Source organism: Ostrinia nubilalis, chromosome 17, assembly GCF_963855985.1.
Source record: "Ostrinia nubilalis chromosome 17, ilOstNubi1.1, whole genome shotgun sequence".
Lineage (NCBI taxonomy): Eukaryota > Metazoa > Arthropoda > Insecta > Lepidoptera > Crambidae > Ostrinia > Ostrinia nubilalis.
In genome coordinates, this window is record NC_087104.1 from 8,514,065 (window position 1) to 8,525,284 (window position 11,220).

An 11,220-nucleotide genomic window follows, 5' to 3' on the forward strand; every position below is an offset into this window, starting at 1 on the left:
TCAGCACCTCCCGCGACATTCACCAGATCGTCGGTCCATCTAGTGGGAGACCTGCCCACACTAGTACGTCTTTCGACTCGTGGTCGCCACTCGAGAACTTTTCTGCCCCCGCTGCCATCAGCTCTACCTACGAGCTATGTGCCAGTAAAACAGTTAAATAATAGACGGCATTGATTAAGTTTCAAGATATTTATTTAATAATCCTTGTTAATGTGTTGTCATATAAGTAGGTAAGTATACAAGTTCAATAAACCAGCGGGAAATCAGGAACAGCAGGAACTTGATTTATTTACTTTCCATTGCGAAGGTTCGGGTCTGAAACAATAAAAAAAACGTTAAATGCCTTCTTATAATATTAAAAACCTAAGGGTCCCGTGCCCTCATGCTCTCCTCTACCGGAATTTCAACACCCCATCTCCTAATGGAATGTCATACCATATTAAATTAACTTTTTGAGAACATGAATACAGATTTTTTTAAAGAATATTAGTGATAATCGCTACATATTTTGAAACAAAATTGCTTTCCTATCTGTCTGTCCCTATATATGCTTAGATCTATAAAACTACGCAACGGATTTTGATGCGTTTTTTTTAAATAAAGTGATTCAAGAGGAAGGTTTTTAAGTATAATTTATGTAAAGCAGGGGCGGGTCGCTAGTATAATATTATTATAGGTACCTGAATACAATTCGAGTACTGACTCTGCCAGTCTGACACCTACTTTACAAACGAATTAAGTATGTAGTTACTTAGATTGAACATTTTAACAATATTGACCGATTTTGCTAGGATTTGAATCGACTGTGGTAATAAATTACTCATAAGACCTCAGTCTTTGGGATACATACTCTGGTAAGGCCGTGGGTATTGTTGGCCAACGAAGGCGGGTCCGATACCTGTAATAACAAAGTATGTGTTTTGAGGATATTATCACAGTAATATAATACTAGTACCTACCTATATTATACAGGCTGTCCGTTAAAGTATGGATCAAACAAAACGATTGATTCTACTGCCCAAATGCAACAAACTTTCCTATAAAAACAATAAGTATCCAAATTCTAAATAAAATGAGGTCGTAATCATTCCATACTTACTTAAATGGACACTCTGGTCTGTATGTAAACTAAACGAGGGAATGTCACCATTTATGTGCTATTATCGCTAGGAAGCGATCTCTTCTAGACATAGCAGCTGTTTGAAATACATAAAAAATATCGATTTTCATATTACAAGGTCATGCTACTAACTTACACGTTACATCCTTTTGGTGTCTTTGGACTTTTAAAAATGAGGCCATTAGAAAATATACTCATATAGTGAGATTTGAACTTTAATTATATAATTAACACTTACTTGGTTTCTGGTATCCGCCATTATTGGAAGCTAGAAGAAAATTCGTACGGTTATTTATAATTTTATTTACCTCAAACATAATAAACTTGATAAAAATCCAACAATTAAGAGTTTTAGATAATAAAAATCTTAATAATCAAATTCAAAAGGGCTTGCGAGATTATTCCTTCTAATTAATTACAATAAAATACATAACTCTTATTAAATTGTACTTACGACGGTCGTAGACACTAGGCCTTGAAAATGCGGGGTCGATTACTGAAAAATAAGACGAAAACATTATTATTATTAATACCTTATATAATTATTCCACAATTTCATCGAAATAGGTATGTTTTAGTGTCGAAGCATAACAACAGCCGAGAAACAGAAATATAACTGCGCATTATTATTATAGGCATAGTATTACATTATGAATGGATGGATTTTAATATAAGTATGGGTAAGCCATAATTTACCGAATGAAGAATCAGCAGGAGGATTATTGTCCACGAAGTTCACTGTAAAAAGGAAAGCGACCTAAAGTTTAATAAATAGAAATGTTAGTCTAATGCTCGTTTTTTTCACCATCATCAATCCCTAATTGTTAAAAGTGACCCTGGTAACACATGACAGGAATTTTGTTTTCAAAGGGGTCACTTAAAAATTAGGGATGGTGAAAACGGGCTTAAGAGAGATGTCACACGGGTTTTGACTTTGCGGTGCGTCGCCGCAGCGGTGCCGCTCCATAGTTCAGAAAAATCTGAACGATATGCTACACGGGCGTTACGGGCGCGTTGCAGCACCCCAACACAATGTCAACCCCCGTGTGGCATGTCGTTTAGAATTATGCATTGTAGAAACCACGGTGAGGTACCGCTGCGACGCCGCTGCGGCAACGCCGTGTGGCATCTCTTTAAGGCCTACTCTAGACGTCATTGGTTACACACGTAAAAAGAGCAGAAGATATGAAGAATAGCCAACCAAGCGACTGACATTTCCGATACCGGTATCGATCCGATCTAATAGGTAAGATTAAGTTATTAAGGATGAATAACTTACTTATATGTTAATTACATGTTCGGAATTATCAGAGTTAGGGGGAATTAGTATACATTTAGGTAATTTATAATTTGCTTCTATAAAAAGTGATCTAATTAGTATTTAATAAAATATATCCTCTCATTATACATATAGTTTACCTGAACCTCTTTGTGCGCAAACCACTGCCAGCACAGCGAACAAAACAATCTGTAAATTTAAAATGTACGTCTACAGGAACCATGGTGGTTGGTTTTATGTAACTGTTAATTAACTTTAGTTAATTATTAAAATGACCGTGACTTCGTAGTTTATATTCAGGCCTCTATATTCTTAAGTCACTTACAGCAAATACTTTACAAAAACACTCGTTATGCAAATGGCAGGATAATAACGCTAACACTTTTTACACTTAATAATAATGCATGCAGTGTTTATGCTGGCGATAATCAATTTATTCTAACAATAGTAACAGCATAATCACTTCCCTCGATTTAGCAAACGATTGTTCACTTACCAAAGCGGCCTTCATAGCTGAATTTTTAGTGATTTAGGCAAGTCTATGTTGATTCTACAAAAATCGGTTGTCAACTAGTCTCAAAAATTCAGATGGGGCCATTTTATATGAATCTGTGTTCGTTACACTCGCCATCTGCTCGTGTAAATAGCCATAAGTCGGTGTTATGTACACAAGTAAGTGAATTGTTTTGTGAAGACGAGATTTTCCTGTTAAAATTCTGGTAATCTCAAGTGTTTGTAAACATTTATTGACAAGATTTAATTGATAAGGTTCACATGTGTACTTATTGCGTGTCGTCTGTTTGTCTAGACTGCAATATTGTAAACAAAACAATGGTTTTTGTTATTATTATCGTTAAGTGCAAGAATAAAATATAACGTAACTTTATTGTTCATTTGCAAAGACACAGAATGTTAAAAATATTTTGTTAAACTTTTAGGAAAACTTTAATTTTACGGGAAAATAAAAAAATCTCAAATGATTTTTTTCAATTCAAGAGATTTATTTTTTAATGCTTTTTAACATCAAGAGCGTGAGAAATTCAACAAATGGGCAGTTGTTATCATCTTCGAGCAGGCGGGTGTCCATTCTCGTCGAGTTTACTTGCTATTACGAAGGTTTGGGTCTGAAACAACATAAAAATCTTTCAAAAGGCTGAAATACTTTGAAAATTCTAAAAACTGGACAGCTATAGCTGGCACTTGATCGAATCTTCAGTACCCCAAGCACGAATAAATATCGTTCTAACAGCGTCGATCGTTGGTCGGTGGAATGGTCAAATACGAGTGTTATTCGTGCTCAGATACCCCGAATATCAAATTACACATTTTTTTATTTTATTATAATAAATAGCTCAAAATTACATTTGAAATGCGTAAAGTGCCGCAGTAGGTATTTAGATACGAGTAGGTAGTCAGTCGTCCGTAATATTAAATGAATGTAAAAAGGTGAGAGTTTTTTCCGCCGCTTCTTTCTTCTCAGGACCGCGGCACCGGTCCATAATAATAATATGTTGTACAGAAGTGGTGGTAAGGCAAGTTATATGGGACCTGTATACAGAGTGTGGTTTTGTAAAACAACGCCCATCTCAGGGGTACACATGAAAGTAACAAGAAAAATATAAATAAAATTTTAACTATTACTTTATTAGTAAAAAATCTTGTTCAAACATCTAAATCTTTCGAGACGGCGCTTGTTACGGCCCGCACCACCCCCGCGTACCCCGCTACATCACCGAGCACATGCGGCCGCCGCCCCGGGAGAGCGGGGAGACTGACCTATGTAGCTCGCCCGCGTAATAATACCACAGAATAATAATAAGTACCTACTACCACAGAATAATAATAAGTACTACGTACAGAAGTTTTACTTCGCGAAGGTATTTAAAAAAAAAAATGCTCAATGTCACTAACAATATGGTGTAATTTAGCCTGTCTCAAGAGTCAAGCACCATTTTGTTGACAAACGTCAGTGATCGGCACTGCGCCGAAGCTATAGGGCTGACTTCGGTAAAATGATGTGACGTGAGGTGCCAAACTGCGGAAAATGGCGGAGGAAGTACATGATTTAGCATGAATTATCATGAATAATATTAACTACTTATTTACCTCTCAGTGTCTTGAGGCAACTTAAAAAAGTACATTCTGTGTTTTTATTATTATTTAGGCAGTTAAATACTGCACAGTATTTAGTACACCATTTTCTTTATTTTCTTCCATCATACACAAGAATACGCGTGCGTGAGTCAATGTTCGCTCGTATGTGAGGCCTTGTCGAATAGTATCCTGTAGGTGGGCCATCATGCGTGTTTTGTTTTCGATGTAAACTCGCGGAGATGAACAGGCCTGCTACTACGTACAGAAGTTTTACTTCGGGAAGGTATTTAAAAAAATGTATGCTCAATGTCATTAACAATATGGTGTAATTTAGCCTGTCTCAAGAGTCAAGCACCATTTTGTTGACAAACGTCAGTGATCGGCACTGCGCCGAAGCCATAGGGCTGACTTCGGTAAAATGATGTGACGTGAGGTGCCAAACTGCGGAAAATGGCGGAGGAAATACATGATTTAGCATGAATTATCATGAATAATATTAACTACTTATTTACCTCTCAGTGTCTTGAGGCAACTTAAAAAAGTACATTCTGTGTTTTTATTATTATTTAGGCAGTTAAATACTGCACAGTATTTAGTACACCATTTTCTTTATTTTCTTCCATCATACACAAGAATACGCGTGCGTGAGTCAATGTTCGCTCGTATGTGAGGCCTTGTCGAATAGTATCCTGTAGGTGGGCCATCGTGCGTGTTTTGTTTTCGATGTAAACTCGCGGACATGAACAGGCCTGATAATACTTACCATTTTCCTGATTTCATGGAATTTTCCGTCGTGTAAACTACCACCCCTGAGATGGGCGTTGTTTTACAAAACCACACCCTGTATAAGCGCCCTGGAAATGACCTAAGATTAAGTAGTATAATTTATAATATTGGGATAGGTTACATACTTTGGTTGTGGTGGTGGTACGGGTATGGTTGTTGACCTGGTGGGTTCACGAAGGTGGGGCCGAAGCCTGTAATACGTAAAATAATATGATTTTTTAGTTTTTTTTTTTTTAAATAAAATACCAGTTTATACTGTTAATGAAGAACTTACTTGGCTGTTGGTATCCGCCATTGTTGGGAGCTGCAAGGAAATTTGGTACGGTTAGTTAAGTAGTTAGTAAAATGTTTACTAAAACTTACCAATTCATAGACAAGACAGCTTTTACCCATAAGTAGGTACCTATTTAGTTATTTTATACTCACGGTTATCGTGGACACTGGGCCTTGAAAATGCGGGGTCAATTACTGTAAGAACATTAAATTAATATAAATATACAGAACAACAACAGAAGATAAACAGAATAACTTGAATTTCAGTGCAAAAGAACTGCGCAACATTGTCACGAATGATAGATTTTAATAAAAGTATAAATAGGTAAGTACAGTAGTAACTTACCAAATGAAGAATCAGCAGGAGGATTATTGTCCACGAAGTTCACTGTAAAAAAAAAACAACCGTAAATCTAAGACCGTAAGTTAGTAATAATAATAGTTTATTTAAGTAAATAAGCCCGCTTGAAGTTAAGTTTTGGGACACACTGTTTAAGGAATTAGTAACTAGGTACCTCTAGATAAGGTAAACTTCATAAATTAATAATAAGTATCTAACAGCCTTAGTAATAAAAATATCCTTTAAGCCTAGGCGCAGACCACCGATTTTTAGTTGGCCGATAGTTGGACCCGATTCTAATTTGTATGAAGAATCGGCCGATACCAAATCGGTGTAATGTGCGTACTTACTTTCATACATCTCCGTACTGATTAACAGCCCGACCCAACTTATCGGCCAACTAAAAATCGGTGGTCTGCGGCTTCACAGGATTGCTGAACAGTCAGGCGCGGATCCACCGTTGTGGGCACTGTGGGCATGCCCACAACCCTAATTTGCTTGTTTTATTATGATCTATTGATAAGATCGATAGGCATGTATGTATGTCCGGCTTGTCCGGGCATGTAGTGATCCAACTCTCACTTTGCTCATTTTTGGTGGCTGTCCCCACAACCTTTTTTGAGGGCTGGATCCGCGCCTGTGAACAGTTCTACAGCTAAACATAGGAAAAACAATCGCTAAAAGTAGGACACACTAACCTGAACTGCCGCTTTGTGCGCAGGCCAGTGCTAGCATAGCAGACAGAAAAATCTGAAAATGAAAGTAGCTTAATCCATGGAAGTTTGGCTAAACTATATTATGAACTCATAGACTTTGTAGAGTAGGAATTGCTTTGTCTAATTATTAATAACTTCCTATACTTAATATAATAGTTTACTTACCAAAGCAGCTTTCATAGTTGGAAACGAATAACGATTTAGGCAAGTTTAATGTTTAATGTACAAAAATCGGTTGTTTACTAGTCTCATTATTCAGATGTCACCATTTATATTAATCTGAGTTTGATACACTCGCGACCTACATAAATGATTCAACGAGATTTTTCTGTTAAATATTCTAGGTAATCTTTAGTGATAAGGCTCACAAGTGTATAGAGAGTATTTTTTAAATAATATTGTAGAGAGATTCCATTTAATATTTGGAAATAAAATTCGAACCCGTGACCCCATTCATTACAGTGCTGATATCAACGCTACCGCTTTATTTATAAACTTCTATACTTTCGCGACTTCGTACACGTGGACCCCGCTTTATCCCCTTACGGGTGAAGTTTCGAGTTTTTTTAGGGTATCCCCGGAAATTATTCGAACTTTTCTCGCCGTAAAAACCATCCTTGGACTTCAACGAACATTAAAAAATTGGTAAAATTGGTCCAGGCGTTGTTGAGTTATGCGCTTACCAACACATTTTGCGATTCATTTTTATACAGTGTGAGTCACGTTATAGTGTACAATGTACATATGAAAATAGATGAAACTAGACCTATTTTTATCGACAAAAAAGAGGTCAAAAATGTTTTAAGATTTTTTTTAATTTTTTATAGAATTTTTTTTCTTCCAATTACTTATTGTAAAGAAAACGTAATAACTTTTAAACTAAGCGGTATATCCTGATAAAATAAAAACAGTAATAATGCTAAATAACAGGTGATACTCAAAAAATATACAGGGTGTCCCAAAAACAATGGATAACCCTGTAACCATCGATAGGCCTCGCCATGGTCTCCCTAACGTCCAATTTTGACCCCAGTAAAAATATCACCGTTTTCAAGATTTTTAAGTTTTTGTGCATTTTTAGAAAATTGCCACCTGCGATTACTTTTTCTCATGCCATTTCTACAAATGAGGATACTTTTCAGTCTAGTTTTTTTCCTTATCACAAGGGATAGTTGGACTATCAAAAGAAAAGATTAAAGTTCAACAAACTAGTTTAAAAGTATGAAAATTTAAAGAAATTGCAGAGAAGAAGGAAAAATTAATTCATTGTCTTGCACTTTTGATCAGCCGTCGTGTAAAAAAAATGTAGGAAGACCATCGTGCCCATTACCTTAAAAACTTCCTTGGTTAATTGAGATTCTAAAAAGGTATCACAAGCCTATGTATTCTGTATTATTTTTATCTTATGGCTACTTGAATAGCAACTAGTATGAAAACTGCAAAAATGAGTTTTTCTCGTAATAGTTAAACTAGGACTGCATAGTGGCATTAAATACAAATGGATAATTTTTAGCGTAGGAATTTTAATAAAGCAACATTTTATCATCATCATCATCATCATTTCAGCCATAGGATGTCCACTGCTGAACATAGGCCTGTACCCCAATGATTTTCATAATGACCGCTTGGTAGCGGCCTGCATCCAGCACCTTCCTGCTTACCTTTATGAGGTCGTCGGTCCACTTTGTAGGTAGACGTCCTACGATGCGCTTTCCGGTACGTAGCCTCCACTTGAACCCTAATGGCCGTCCGTTTTGCGTTTTTGTGATTACTTAATTTTTGTTTTAAACCTTATAAATGTGCCTATAGACAGATACCCGTGATAATACACGGCTCGGAAACGTGGATTTTTTGGACAGCTTGCTATGGAAGGGGCTATGCTCGGGTTTCTTCACGAAACCGTATCAGAATTTAGGAGATCCGTAAACGAACTAAAGTCGCTGACATAGCTCGACGGATCAGCAAGCTGAAGTGGCAATGGGCAGGGCACAGTAGGTTGCAGAACTGAGGCAGCAGGGTTAAAGTGGAGGCTACGTACCGGAAAGCGCATCGTAGGACGTCTACCTACAAAGTGGACCGACGACCTCATAAAGGTAAGCAGGAAGGTGCTGGATGCAGGCCGCTACCAAGCGGTCATTATGAAAATCATTGGGGTACAGGCCTATGTTCAGCAGTGGACATCCTATGGCTGAAATGATGATGATGATGATGATAAAATGTTGCTTTATTAAAATTCCTACGCTAAAAATTATCCATTTGTATTTAATGCCACTATGCAGTCCTAGTTTAACTATTACGAGAAAAACTCATTTTTGCAGTTTTCATACTAGTTGCTATTCAAGTAGCCATAAGATAAAAATAATACAGAATACATAGGCTTGTGATACCTTTTTAGAATCTCAATTAACCAAGGAAGTTTTTAAGGTAATGGGCACGATGGTCTTCCTACATTTTTTTTACACGACGGCTGATCAAAAGTGCAAGACAATGAATTAATTTTTCCTTCTTCTCTGCAATTTCTTAAAATTTTCATACTTTTAAACTAGTTTGTTGAACTTTAATCTTTTCTTTTGATAGTCCAACTATCCCTTGTGATAAGGAAAAAAACTAGATTGAAAAGTATCCTCATTTGTAGAAATGGCATGAGAAAAAGTAATCGCAGGTGGCAATTTTCTAAAAATGCACAAAAACTTAAAAATCTTGAAAACGGTGATATTTTTACTGGGGTCAAAATTGGACGTTAGGGAGACCATGGCGAGGCCTATCGATGGTTACAGGGTTATCCATTGTTTTTGGGACACCCTGTATAAAATACACAAAAAATGCCAGTAAATAACAAAAAATGATACTTTTTGAAAAAAATCTGCTTTTAAATTCGTGTTTTTATGGTTATTTGATAAATTTCTCCAAAAAATGCCCCTATAACAGGTGGTTTTTATTACTTTTTATTATTCTCTATCGTATTATTTTTGTAAAACCAAAAATTGCATGTCTCTATCCCTATCACAACATTTGCTTGCACATCCTGTATTCGGTCACACTTTGCATTAACGTTGTATTATTTAATTTTGATTTTGTCAAGGAATATCTTCAAAGTTTGAATTAGACAAATATCTGAGCATGCCTTCTACAGCTTCTACTAGTAAAATCACAGATATGGATAGATGCAGCATGTGTCAAAAATTGTATGAAGCCGAGCGTGCCACTTATTAAACATTTTAGCGAATTTTAGTGATTGCCGCAACGTAAAAGTAATCGTATCATCGTACTGCATTTGCAAAGTCATCGAATGATATCGTGTGACTCGATTCGAAAATTAATTAATTCCGATAAAACTGATAATTTGTTAAATACAAAACCAAAAACATCTTTATTTACCTTTTTAAAATAAATTAATTCTTACAAATCGTCAAATCTCGTTATTTTTTTTACCCTACCAGCGTATAAATTTGTCAAGTGCATGAATACATGCATCAGTGTGTGTCTTATTGTTATGAGTAAGTACGGTTCCTTGGGATCGGTATGAGTGCACCACATACAGGGACCATGGTTTTAACTCTTAAGAGTACATCGCAGGATATGTATTAAAAACAATGCTACTTTATACTTCTTCTACTGCTACTTTATTCTAATTAATTATTTGTTACTTGTGCTGTTAATTACAATTCTCAATCCGTAAATAATTTCTTCTTTCTACCGTGTTCGTACTACTGTCCTCGTAAAATCATCGTAACCGATTGTTGTAATCGGATTACATGAACATCACTCGACCATGTATGTCCATTTGGACATATCGGAATGGCACGCTTTGACGATCAACTTGCTGTATCTACTCTAATCCATATCTGTGAGTAAAATAAGTATAGCCTGACCAGGAACATAAAAACCCTGGCATAGAGGCGCGTCATTTGCATTTGATAGTGCAACACTGAGTACAGTCGTACCTGTGTTAAATTAATAGGCTAACTTTATGTATCAGGATTCAGGATTACGGGCTAATTTGATATTTTCATAAATTAACAAAAAAATATTATTATAGGTAACCTGATTTAAATAAATTAAATGAAACCATCAATCGAGCTAGTAGAATTTATTTTATTATTCATCAATAATCAAATTCAGAACTTGAATATTCAACTGCAATGTCTGCTCATGAACGCTTCAAACTCGGTACTTCTTTCCCAATCCCATAAAATTCAACACTTAGAAAGTGACAAAAAATTTTAAAATAGGTAGTTGAAACAAACCACAGCTAATTTTCTTATTGGACTGTACTATACGATAAACATGTCAGTCAATTTGACAATCTTTGTCGGAAACATTATTCAATGAAAATATTGTCCAAACCCTTAGTATTTCTCTTCGACAAATACTTTAATACATTGTGAACCACTTTTCTTTCACGACTATAAAAATATTTTAGCAATTTAATTCATAAAACCAATTGCGCACATTTAAAATAAACTTTGTTTACACTTTGACAGCAATAGACTGACATGCAAGGTGACATGTCAATGAAGTTTTCAGTTACTGTTGCCATTAAAAGAAATTAGTACCATTAGTTTTCCGCAACATGGCGAGGGTTTTTATGTTCCTGGTCAGGCTATAAACG